Source organism: Choloepus didactylus, chromosome 22 (genome assembly GCF_015220235.1).
Source record: "Choloepus didactylus isolate mChoDid1 chromosome 22, mChoDid1.pri, whole genome shotgun sequence".
NCBI lineage: Eukaryota > Metazoa > Chordata > Mammalia > Pilosa > Megalonychidae > Choloepus > Choloepus didactylus.
The window spans coordinates 41,903,822-41,917,598 of record NC_051328.1 but is presented as its reverse complement, the minus strand read 5'-3'; positions in this window follow the sequence as shown (position 1 = coordinate 41,917,598).

Here is a 13,777-nt window from a genome sequence, read left to right as displayed (position 1 = left end):
ACCAGAACCCAGAATCCAGGCCTGGTTACCCCATTCTGCACGGAGTACACCGAGGCGCACAGCTCGTAAGTGGAGGAGCAGGGACTGGGGCCCATGTGGGCCCGTGGGCTCACCTGACTCCACACTGCAGGAGGAGGGCTCCTCTGCCCAGCGAGCCCCAGAAGCCGCATTTCGGCTCTGCCACAAAGTGTCCCTTTACAAGGGCTCCTTACTGGAGACAACCTGGGGAAATCTCTGTAGGGTGCTAATGGGTCCTTCACAACTCTCAAACACTTGGTAATTTCTCTTTTTTTAAACAAAGAGAGCCTCAGCTCAGAGTGAAGGCTTTTTAGGAAAAAATGGTACAAGAGTTTCATTTATGGCTGGGGTATGGTATTTCCTCTTAACTAATTAAGCAAGAACTGAGTGGATTTAGAGAAAACATTAAGTTGACTCAGGTAAGAAATTGCTGCTGGACGCTAAGACCATGGGGGAGTTCTTACGTGTGTGCACATGTGTGCATGTGTGCAAGTCTGCAAGTGTGTGCTTATGTGTGTGCGTGTGTGTGCCTGTGTGTGTAGAGAGAAAGACAAACATGTCAAAATGTTAATCAGTGAATCTAGGTGCAAGGCATATATGGTTGTTCACTTTATTTGCAACTTTTCTGTAGGTTTGACATTTTTCAAAATAAAATGTTTACAAAAGATAGAAAACACCTGGCAGATAAGGTAGCGTGCTCCGCAGTGCTGGGTTGGCTGCAGCGCTCCTTCAGCTGAGGCTTGGGGGAAAGGAATGAGCAGGTTTCTTAGGAGTCCTGCAGCTTTCCCATTCGAGAGTGCCGTACCCACTAACAAATGTGCTGCTTCCAAATAGTCCACCAGATAAATACACGTTCACTTTAGCTGGGGAAACAGAACAAACCACCTGATTGTGCAGGCACCACATAAGAGCTTGCACATGGGTTGTGTGCAGCTTTCTCTCTCATAAACAGAAGGCATGAAAACCCATTTTGACCTCCTTCTTCACCAAATGCTCTTGCAACTTAAAAGTCACTCTGACCCATCTGTTCTTCATTTCTTTTCCTTCCCTGGTGAGGTTTGCCTGTGAGCTCTGTTTGCCTTTTGCCATCCTGCAATCGGTTTCTCCAAGTCCAGGCACCCGATTGGTATTTCTCCAGCACAACAAACAGTCCCACGAGATGTCTGTTTAGTTTGCAAAGGGGTCACAGGCAGAGAGTGCAGCCACTGCTTGCAACCTTAGACAGCCCCAGAGCCAAATGAAACCTGTGCCCGGCCTCGAAAGGAAACCTGAGAGCAATATCCTCTGCAGGAAACAGCCACGCACAATGGTCCTTTCTGCTCCCGAGGCTGGCAGCGAGACTTGCCAACGCCAGGCGGGCGATGTGATCCCATGGCCTGTACCCTTGTACAAGTGGCTTCCAGCACTGCTCGCTTTATTTTGGAGACAGCCCAGGAAGACGCCCAGCTTACCAGGGAGAGAAATCTGGTGAGGCAGGATCAGTGTGGAAATTCCTCTGTTCAGCTGTGCCAAACCTTCTGCTTCTTTGCCCCGGCCGGCCCAGCCCTGCCCTAGCACCACCGGATGGAGAGTAAAGGGGCAGGGCTGACCAGCAAGAGACAAATCTGGGTTTTCCTAGGATGGTGTAGCCACTTGCTCTGTGTCCCTGGGCAAGCCACCTGCCCTGACTGGGCCTCTGTGATCTCATGGGGTTGAACTGGGTTGAAGGCTTTTCCAGCTGTGTCCCGTGGGACACTGGGAGTCTCAGAGGGGACTTTGTGGACTATGTTAGTCTCTTGGGCTGCCTAACAAATGGCCACAACCAGGGGGCTTGAACAGCAGAAGTTTCTTCTCTTGTGGTTCTGGAGGCCGGGAGTCCCAAACCAAGCTGTGGGCGGGGCCGCGGGCCCCCGGGAACTGTGGGAAGAGCCCCTCGCTCCTGGGCCCTGCGTGTCCCCGGTGGCCGCCGGCCGTCCCTGGCGTCCTGGGCTGGCAGCGGCTGCAGTGCGCGTCCTCCTCCGGCATCACGGCCGTCCCCTGCATGTCTGTCCCTTCTCTTCTTATGAGGACAGCATGGCTTTTGGGGGACACGGTTCCAACCCAGACCATCACCAATAAAATGAGGTTCACATTCCTTTGGGGCCAACAGAGAGTTTCTAGGGGTTCCTTGAACACGGGCTGTTTGTCACCTGCCACAGACGCAGTCTCACCTGCATCCCTTGTTCTCTTGTCACCTCCCCTTTCACAGCACTCTTCTCTCATTTACAGAAGAAAGCATCAGATCTCACCAGGGTCAGTTGCCCAGGATTTAAGTCAGAGGGATTCCGAGACAGCGGGGTCTCCACGGGAGGGTCCCAGACAGCGCAGCAAGTAGAGCTCCTCCAAGACATTTTGAAGCCGTATTTTATACAGGTGATAAAATCAAGACTGTATTTCTTGTCTGCCTGCCTGCCTGTGGAGAGCCGTCTCCCGGGACGGGCATAGCGCATGCGCTGTAAACCTGCTCCAAAGTCCCCCCGCCCATCGAGTGGTGCCAAGATGGCGCCCACATCCTGCTTCCGGCTTCTGATGTATGTAACCACCCGCTGTATTCACCAATCATGCTTGTGTGCGTGGCGTTAGCCCATTGGATACACGCAAGGTTTATAAGAAAGTTCCCGGGCAAAGCTCGGGGAGACAGCCCACAAGGAGCCGCGCCTGACGGCCGCATCGAGGTTGTTCTCCCCTGAGGTGTCTCGCCCCGGGTGGAACCTGTAAAGATGATGATTGCCTAGTCCCATTAAAAGTTTATCTGCTTTACCACCGCGAGTCCTGAGTGATCACAAGTGCTCCGGGTAAGACGTTGTCCGCACCCTCTCTCCCCTTATCTCTCTGGTCCCCATCGCCGGCCGACCGAGGACTCGAGGCGGGGCGGAGAGAGCGCCGGACAAGTGGTGGCCCGTACGGGGAACCTCATTCGCGTTCCCCTCGACCCGACGGAGACGTGCTCCCGGGATCCGTGGTTTGACCTCCGCGACTGATCACCGCGAGAAGGTAAGCACCCCCTTTCCATACGAGGACTAGGGCCCGTGGGCGTTCAGGTAGCCCCGGGGACTCGGAAGAGCTCTCCGAGTGATTAAGAGATAGTGCCGACTGCAAGCATGGGGCAGTCTGAAAGCTCACCCCTATTAACCCCCTTAAAGACCCTTTTGAAGCAGCGGGGTATCTCAATTAAGAGAAGTTCTCTCCAGCGATTTCTTGATGATGTGGCCACTTTTGCCCCCTGGTTTCCTTGTTCTGGCAGCCTTAATCTGCCCTCTTGGATGAAACTTGGTCGTGATATAGACCGAGCGCGCCAAACGGGTGTCTGTTTGGACCCGATTCTAGTCCTTATATGGGAGACTGTTAAGGGCCATATCGCTCCCTCCACGTCACAGTGGAAAGGCCCTGACCCGGTGCTCGGCTGGGCCGGAGGCTCTGTTTGTGTTTTTCCCCAGGAACCAGGACGTCAACCAGTGTGGGTTCCGGAAAGACTGGTGGGAACCGTGGCATCACCTGGGGAGGCCGGGGAGCAGCTGTCAGAAACGCCAACGAATATACGGCCTGGGCCATTGGACCAAGCCTCCGGCCTTCAGGGACTTGAGAACATTAGGGAATTGAAGCCTGTTAGTTTCGACCTTTCCACACTGGGCGAGACTGTAAAAAATCTGTGGGACCAAGTCACCTCTTGGTTCTCTTGGCCCAATTTGACTAATTGGATTCTCTTGATGGTGGGACTATTGGTGGGATTAGTCATTGTTAAATCTTTGCTAGAACGCCTGTTTCAAGCGCGGCAGTACCGTGTTACCACTATGATGGCTATGTCCTCCACCTTTGATACCCCCAACAACGACCATTCTGATGGCCATACCCCATCCTGGCCGCCTCGGGCGGGGCACTCGGGAGCGAGGTTTGTAGCTAAGCGCGCAGCTGTGTCCCGGGTATAACGGGCGACGCCAGCAGTCATAATTTTTGTCTCAGGTAGATCCCTAAGGCAGAGTCATAGTTGTGGCCAGACTTGACTCTAGCCAATGCATTAGGGACGCCTAGTGACACCTCCGACTCTGGTTAATGCTATCCCTGCCCCCGCCTTTGTCCCCCAGTTGCAAGGCAAAGCACTGCAGGGAGAGTCATGTTGTTTCCAGCTCACGGACTCTCCTGTCTCCATATGAGGTGAGCATTCTGGTCGGTGCTAGAGGCTCCGCCGCTAAATGGCTGAGACCTAGTCCAGACTCCCCAAAGCACCGGAACAAATTGTGAGCCATCTGGGTTCACGGGAGCACACTCATCACTGGGGACACTGGGTCGATATAAATAATAAAGGGGGAGATGTGGAGAGCCGTCTCCCGGGACGGGCATAGCGCATGCGCTGTAAACCTGCTCCAAAGTCCCCCCGCCCATCGAGTGGTGCCAAGATGGCGCCCACATCCTGCTTCCGGCTTCTGATGTATGTAACCACCCGCTGTATTCACCAATCATGCTTGTGTGCGTGGCGTTAGCCCATTGGATACACGCAAGGTTTATAAGAAAGTTCCCGGGCAAAGCTCGGGGAGACAGCCCACAAGGAGCCGTACCTGACGGCCGCATCGAGGTTGTTCTCCCCCGAGGTGTCTCGCCCCGGGTGGAACCTGTAAAGATGATGATTGCCTAGTCCCATTAAAAGTTTATCTGCTTTACCACCGCGAGTCCTGAGTGATCACAAGTGCTCCGGGTAAGACGTTGTCCGCACCCTCTCTCCCCTTATTTCTCTGGTCCCCATCGCCGGCCGACCGAGGACTCGAGGCGGGGCGGAGAGAGCGCCGGACACCTGCCTATCTATCCATCTCTCTAACTAATCTATCTCCATCCTCCCTTCCTTCTTCCTTCCTTCCTTCCATGCTTTCCTTCCTCCTATCCATCCATCCATCCATCCAATTATCTTCCTACTTATTTACCCATCTGTCTTCTATGTACGTTAGAATTAGAATCCAATATGAGATGATGGTCCCTGGGTTATCTGTTAACACATGTATTTTTTTTAATTAAATTCAGTTTTATTGAGATATATTCACATACCATACAGTCATCCATGGTGTACAATCAACCATTCATAGTACCATCGTACAGTTATGCATTCAGCACCCCAATCTATTTTTTGAACATTTTCCTTATTCCAGAAAGAATCAGAATAAGAATAAAAAATAAAAGTAAAAAAGAACACCCAAATGACCCCCCATCCCACCCTATTTTCCATTTAGTTTTTGTCCCCATTTTTCTACTTATCCATCCATAAGCTGGATAAAAGCAGTGCGATCCCCAAGGTTTTCACAATCACACTGTCACCCCTTGTTAGCTGCATTGTTATACAATCGTCTTCAAGACTCAAGGCTACTGTGTTGGAGTTTCATAGTTTCAGGTATTTGCTTCTAGCTATTCCACTACATTAAATCCTAAAAAGTGTTATCTATATAGTGCATAAGAATGCCCACCAGAGTGACCTCTTGACTCTATTTGAAATCTCTCAGCCACTGAAACTTTGTCCTTTCATTTTGCATCCCCCCTTTTGGTCAAGATGTTCTCAATCCCATGATGCTGGGTCCAGATTCATCTCTGAGAGTCATATCCTGCAATGCCCAGGAGATTTACACCCCTGGGAGTCAGATCCCACGTAGGGGGGTTGGGCAGTGAGGTCACCTGCCGAGTTGGCTTAGCTAGAGAGAGAGGCCACATCTGAGCAACAAAGAGGCACTCGGGGGGAGACTCGTAGGTGCAATTATAAGCAGGTTTAGCCTGTCCATTGCAGTAACAAACTTCATAAGGGTAAGTCCCATGATAGAGGGCTCAGCACATCAAACAACCAGTCCCCAGTATTTGTGAGAACATCGGCAACAATCCAGGAGAGGAAGCCCAACACTTCCCACATCCTCCCCCGGCTGCTCAGGGGGACCCTGCATATATATTTTTATTCTCTCCCCAAATTGCTTTGGGATGTAACACATGCATTTTAATGGACAGAAGGAAGACGAACACTTTCGGCGAGGAAGTGAGACTGATTTGGCTGATTGGGTTGATGAGGGCCAGCTTGTCCCTGCACCGCGTGGCAGCCATTTCCCTTGAGTCAGCTCCATAAATTTGTAGCTCTGAGATTTGATGAAAATACTCACTGAACAGTGAGCCGAAGATGACACCCACGTAAACTCACGATGAACAGTTTTAGATGTCAACTTGAAAACACACACATAGTATTTCAAAATTCTTTCAGGGAGTTTGCAAGTTTAAAAAAATATTTGAAGACCAATGATCTGGAAGAAGGGTTCCGAGCTTTATCACTCCCACAACTCCCTCTTTCAAAGATAAATATTTTGGTTTTTGTCACTTTACTTAAGCTGAAATAAAGTTCATGAAATGTAATATAACTTACATTAATTTAAAAATATGTAATGCCCTAATTTCAAAGTATAGTAGTAATAAAAAAAAAGTAACTTGTGATAAACCAAGCAAACTGCTTCGGCCTGGCTTCGTTAAAAACCACAATAACGTAGTTGAATAATTGCCCCTTTACACAGCATCACTGGGACTGTGACACCTACAAATGCAGGTTAACACAAGAGTGTTTGTTGGTGACACAAGTATCACCAGAAGGGTTGCCTGGTGGTGATGGGATTTTCTCATGTGTGATCACCCTTGAGAAATTTCTGAACAAAGCATAAGACAATCCTCCCTTGATTTATACTTCTGTTACGTTCCTGGGAAGTTGTTTAATGTATATTGAAACTTTGTATTATGTGACAAATAGAGCCAGAGGAACTCAGATAATTATGACTAGTATTTTTAAATTCTTGAATGTCCAGGTGTATTTATAAGTCCCGTAGGGCTTAGGACAATTTATCAGTGAGCTGGGGGACCCTCCCTCCCTCACAGGACGGCCATAAACCTGAGCCCCTGTCCATACCTGCAAGTGTTTCTCCCTGCTCTTTTTGACAACCCCCAAAACCCCAACAACTTTCCAAACACTGTCTGTGGGGGCAACCCCCAAGTTGGGGCAGAACAATATTTACTCCCGATGGTTCACAGTGGGGTAGAAAATGAGAAAGAAAAGAGTTTCTATTGTAGTGTGTACAATCTGGTCCCCTAACTTAGAACTATCATTTTTACATATTTGCATTAAAAAAAGACTGAAGGATACACTTTAAACCATCTATATTTCCCCTAAGGTGGGATGATCAGTCATTTTTATTGTTTTCCTTTTGCCTTAGCCGTGTTTTCTGAAGTTTTGTATAATAAAGGTGTATTATTTTTGCAATGAAGGGGAAATTATATATTAAAAAGCTTGCACTTTGCAGGTTACCAGAAGTAATCAGTGGATCTATCCCTTGTCACGTACTTTCTGAGTCTGAGCTGTGTGCCAGATAGTTTGAAAGCTGAATTCAGGAGAGCAGCGATGGGTGAGACTTCTTTTGCCTAAAGCCACTTCCTGTGCAATGGGAACGAGAATTTAGACTGCAGACTGCTTCGGGGCGTGATTGACGGTTCCTGTTGGACCAATCCTCCTGCAATTACCAACTAAAGACTCTGGGCAAAAACAATGAGGTGGAACAACAATCACCACTGGGTAAACTCTAGGCAAAAAGCAACTACCTGAGAGATCTCTGGAAGAATCCAAAGCAGGCAGGTCAGATGGGGGTTGGCACTAAGAAATAGGGAATGACACTGGCAGCCACCACCCAAGAGGACACAGTGTTTGCAGCCCGAGTTCAGCCAAATTAATGGCCTGACTTAAAAAAAAGCAACACTCTTTGGAGCAACATAAGGAATCCAGAATCTCTACAATGAATTGTTCAAAATATCCAGGATATGATCCATACTCACTAGACATATGAAGAAACAGGGATGTGTTACCCTTATGCAAGAGAAGGGCTCAGTAAGGAGGCAGCACCTGAGATGGCCCTGAGAGTGCAGTTAGCAGACAAGGATTTTAAACAGCTGTTGTAACAATGCTCAAGGATATTTATGAAAAGATGGTCATGATGAATGAGAAGATAGGAAATCTCAGCAGAGAAATAGAAACTATAAAAAAGAACCAAAGGGACATTTTAGAACTGGAAAATAAAATACCTGAAAAAATAATTCCCAGATTAGAGATGATAGAAGAAGGTTTAGTCAAGTTGAAGATGGAGCAATAGAGAGTGCCCAATCTGAATTTAGACATCCAGGGTATCTTTTCCCCCCTCATCTCCCTGCTTACAAAAATCTAACCAATTCTCTGAGGCCAGGTTGAAATGCCACTCCCTCCAGGGATGCTTCACTGATCTCTTTGGCTGGATGTGATTTCTCCTTTCCAGGAACCCCCATATGGAAAAGGAAAGGATACCTGCTTCTTTTTTGAGAGCTATGTTATTTGTAGGGTGGTCTCTCGTGCTTCAAGAGGACACGGCCTCTGGTTTCCAAGGTGGGAGAAAGTTCTTCCAGCTGGGGCTAACAGGGGCAAATTCTCTGGAGAGGCATGACTCCTGGGAGGCTTAAAAAAGCCGGATACGATTCAGATAACCAGAGAAGACGGTGCATCCAACACAGCAGGGCCAGCAGACACAGGCAACCCTAGGCATTCGCTTGTGAAGAGAAGAGCCTTTTCTTCTTGATAGGACAGTGCCTGGCACCCGAATCTGGCTTGGTCATTTTTACTTTTTTGGATGATGCAGCTGAGTTATCTCAGAAGCTGGCTTGCGTTTTCACCAAGCCTGCTTTTTTTTTTTTTTTTTTTTTTTAATCATCATTTTATTGAGATATATTCACATACCACGCAGTCATACAAAACAAATTGTACTTTCGATTGTTTACAGTACCATTACATAGTTGTACATTCATCACCTAAATCAATCCCTGACACCTTCATTAGCACACACACAAAAATAACAAGAATAATAATTAGAGTGAAAAAGAGCAATTGAAGTAAAAAAGAACACTGGGTACCTTTGTCTGTTTGTTTCCTTCCCCTACTTTTCTACACATCCATCCATAAACTAGACAAAGTGGAGTTTGGTCCTTATGGCTTTCCCAATCCCCTTGTCACCCCTCATAAGCTACATTTTTATACAACTGTCTTCGAGATTCATGGGTTCTGGGTTGTAGTTTATTACTTTCAGGTATCCACCACCAGCTACCCCAATTCTTTAGAACCTAAAAAAGGTTGTCTAAAGTGTGCGTAAGAGTGCCCACCAGAGTGATCTCTCGGCTCGTTTTGGAATCTCTCTGCCACTGAAGCTTATTTCATTTCCTTTCACATCCCCCTTTTGGTCAAGAAGATGTTCTCCATCCCACGATGCCGGGTCTACATTCCTCCCCGGGAGTCATATTCCATGTTGCCAGGGAGATTCACTCCCCTGGGTGTCTGATCCCACGTAGGGGGGAGGGCAGTGATTTTACCTTTCAAGTTGGCTTAGCCAGAGAGAGAGGGCCACATCTGAGCAACAAAGAGGCATTCAGGAGGAGACTCTTAGGCACAAATACAGGGAGGCCTAGCCTCTCCTTTGCAGCAACCGTCTTCCCAAGGGTAAAACTTATGGTAGAGGGCTCAACCCATCAAACCACCAGTCCCCTATGTCTGTGGTCATGTTAGCAACCATGGAGGTGGGGTAGGCGAATACCCCTGCATTCTCCACAGGCTCCTCAAGGGGGCACTACATCTTTTTTTTTTTTCCCTTGTTTTTCTTTTTACTTTTTTTTTTTTTAACTTTCCCTTCTTTTTTAAATCAACTGTATGAAAAAAAAAGTTAAAAAGAAAACAAACATACAATAAAAGAACATTTCAAAGAGACCATAACAAGGGAGTAAGAAAAAGACAACTAACCTAAGATAACTGCTTAACTTCCAACATGTTCCTACTTTACCCCAAGAAAGTTACATAATATAGCAACATTTCAGTGAACTTGTTCCTACTACATCCATCAGAAATTAACAGACCATAGTCATTTCTGGGCATCCCCAGAACGTTAAATAGCTTATCTGTTCTTCTTGGATTATTGTTCCCCCTTCCTTAATTGCTCTCTACTGCTAGTTCCCCTACATTCTACATTATAAACCATTTGTTTTACATTTTTCAAAGTTCACATTAGTGGTAGCATATAATATTTCTCTTTTTGTGCCTGGCTTATTTCGCTCAGCATTATGTCTTCAAGGTTCATCCATGTTGTCATATGTTTCACCAGATAGTTCCTTCTTACTGCCGCGTAGTATTCCATCGTGTGTATATACCACATTTTATTTATCCACTCATCTGTTGAAGGACATTTGGGTTGTTTCCATCTCTTGGCAATTGTGAATAATGCTGCTATGAACATTGGCGTGCAGATATCTCTTCGTGTCACTGCTTTCCAACCTTCCGGGTATATACCGAGAAGTGCAATCGCTGGATCGAATGGTAGCTCTATATCTAGTTTTCTAAGGAACCGCCAGACTGACTTCCAGAGTGGCTGAACCATTATACAGTCCCACCAACAATGAATAAGAGTTCCAATTTCTCCACATCCCCTCCAGCATTTGTAGTTTCCTGTTTGTTTAATGGCAGCCATTCTAACCGGTGTTAGATGGTATCTCATTGTGGTCTTAATTTGCATCTCTCTAATAGCCAGTGAAGCTGAACATTTTTTCATGTGTTTCTTGGCCATTTGTATTTCCTCTTCAGAGAACTGTCTTTTCATATCTTTTGCCCATTTTATAATTGGGCTGTCCGTACTATTGTCATTGAGTTGTAGGATTTCTTTGTATATGCAAGATATCAGTCTTTTGTCAGATACATGGTTTCCAAAAATTTTTTCCCATTGAGTTGGCTGCCTCTTTACCTTTTTGAGAAATTCCTTTGAGGTGCAGAAACTTCTAAGCTTGAGGAGTTCCCATTTATCTATTTTCTCTTTTGTTGCTTGTGCTTTGGGTGTAAAGTCTAGGAAGTGGCCTCCTAATACAAGGTCTTGAAGATGTTTTCCTACATTATCTTCTAGGAGTTTTATGGTACTTTCTTTTATATTGAGATCTTTGGTCCATTTTGAGTTAATTTTTGTGTAGGGGGTGAGGTAGGGGTCCTCTTTCATTCTTTTGGATATGGATATCCAACTCTCCCAGCCCCATTTGTTGAAAAGACCATTATGGCTCAGTTCGGTGACTTTGGGGTCCTTATCAAAGATCAGTCGGCCATAGATCTGAGGGTCTATCTCTGAATTCTCAATTCGATTCCATTGATCTATATGTCTATCTTTGTGCCAGTACCATGCTGTTTTGACAACTGTGGCTTTATAATAAGCTTCAAAGTCAGGGAGTGTAAGTCCTCCCACTTCGTTTTTCTTTTTTAGAGTGTCTTTAGCAATTCGAGGCATCTTCCCTTTCCAAATAAATTTGATAACTAGCTTTTCCAAGTCTGCAAAGTAGGTTGTTGGAATTTTGATTGGGATCGCATTGATCTGTAGATGAGTTTGGGTAGAATTGACATCTTAATGACATTTAGCCTTCCTATCCCTGAACATGGAATGTTTTTCCATCTTTTAAGGTCCACTTCTATTTCTTTTAGTAGAGTTACGTAGTTTTCTTTGTATAGGTCTTTTACATCTTTGGTTAAGTTTATTCCTAGGTACTTGATTTTTTTAGTTGCTATTGAAAATGGTATCTTTAAGTGTCTCTTCAGTTTGTTCATTTCTAGCATATAGAAACATTACTGACTTATGCGCATTAATCTTGTATCCTGCTACTTTGCTAAATTTGTTTATTAGCTCTAGTAGCTGTATCGTCGATTTCTCAGGGTTTTCCAGATATAAGATCATATCATCTGCAAACAATGACAGTTTTACTTCTTCTTTTCCAATTTGGATGCCTTTTATTTCTTTGTCTTGCCAGATTGCCCTGGCTAGCACTTCCAGCACAATGTTGAATAACAGTGGTGACAGCAGACATCCTTGTCTTGTTCCTGATCTTAGAGGGAAGGCTTTCAGTCTCTCACCATTGAGTACTATGCTGGCTGTGGGTTTTTCATATATGCTCTTTATCATATTGAGGAAGTTTCCTTCAATTCCTACCTTTTGAAGTGTTTTTATCAAAAAGGGTTGTTGGAATTTGTCAAATGCTTTTTCAGCATCTATTGAGATGATCATTTGATTTTTCCCTTTTGAATTTTTAATGTGTTGTAATACATTGATTGATTTTCTTATGTTGAACCATCCTTGCATGCCTGGAATGAACCCCACTTGGTCTTGGTGTATGATTTTTTTAATGTGTCTTTGGATTTGATTTGCAAGTATTTTGTTGAGGATTTTTACATCTATATTCATTAGGGAGATTGGCCGGTAGTTTTCCTTTTTTGTAGCATCTTTGCCTGGTTTTGGTATTAGATTGATGTTAGCTTCATAAAATGAGTTAGGTAGTGTTCCATTTTTTTCAATGTTTTGAAAGAGTTTGAGTAAGATTGGTGTCAGTTCTTTCTGGAAAGTTTGGTAGAATTCCCCTGTGAAGCCATCTGGCCCTGGGCATTTATTTGTGGGAAGATTTTTGATGACTGATTGGATCTCTTTGCTTGTGATGGGTTGCTTGAGGTCTTCTATTTCTTCTCTGGTCAGTCTAGGTTGTTCATATGTTTCCAGGAAATTGTCCATTTCTTCTACATTATCCAGTTTGTTGCCATACAGTTGTTCATAATATCCTCTTATAATTTTTTTAATTTCTTCAGGATCTGCAGTTATGTCACCTTTTTCATTCATTATTTTGTTTATATGGGTCTTCTCTCTTTTTGATTTTGTCAGTCTAGCTAGGGGCTTGTCAATCTTGTTGATCTTCTCAAAGAACCAACTTTTGGTGATATTTATCCTCTCTATTGTTTTTTTGTTCTCTATGTCATTTATTTCTGCTTTAATCCTTGTTATTTCTTTTCTTGTACTTGGTTTAGGATTGGTTTGCTGTTCATTTTCTAGCTTCTGCAGTTGATCCATTAGTTCTTTGATTTTGGCTCTTTCTTCCTTTTTAATGTATGCGTTTAGTGCTATAAATTTCCCCCTTAGCACTGCTTTTGCTGCATCCCATAGGTTTTGGTATGTTGTGTTCTCATTTTCATTCGTCTCTATATATTTAGCAATTTCTCTTGCTATTTCTTCTTTAACCCACTGATTGTTTAGGAGTGTGTTGTTTAACCTCCAGGTATTTGTGAATTTTCTAAGTCTCTGATGGTTATTGACTTCTAATTGTATTCCATTGTGGTCAGAGAATGTGCTTTGAATAATTTCAATCTTTTTAAATTTATTGAGGCTTGTTTTATGTCCCAGCATATGATCTATTCTGGAGAAAGTTCCGTGAGCACTAGAAAAGTATGTGTATCCTGGTGATTTGGGATGTAATGTCCTGTAGATGTCTGTTAAATCTAATTCATTTATCAGATTGTTTAGGTTTTCAATTTCCTTATTGGTCTTCTGTCTGGTTGATCTATCTATAGGAGAGAGTGATGTGTTGAAGTCTCCCACAATTATTGTGGAAACATCAATTGCTTCCTTTAGTTTTGCCAGTGTTTCTCTCATGTATTTTGTGGCACCTTGATTGGGTGCATAGACATTTATGATTGTTATTTCTTCTTGCTGAATTACCCCTTTTATTAGTATGTAGTGGCCTTCTTTGTCTCTCAAAACATCCCTGCATTTGAAGTCTATTTTATCTGAGATTAATATTGCTACACCTGCTTTCTTTTGGCTGTAGCTTGCATGAAATATTTTTTTCCATCCTTTCACTTTCAGTTTCTTTGTGTCCCTGTGTCTAAGAT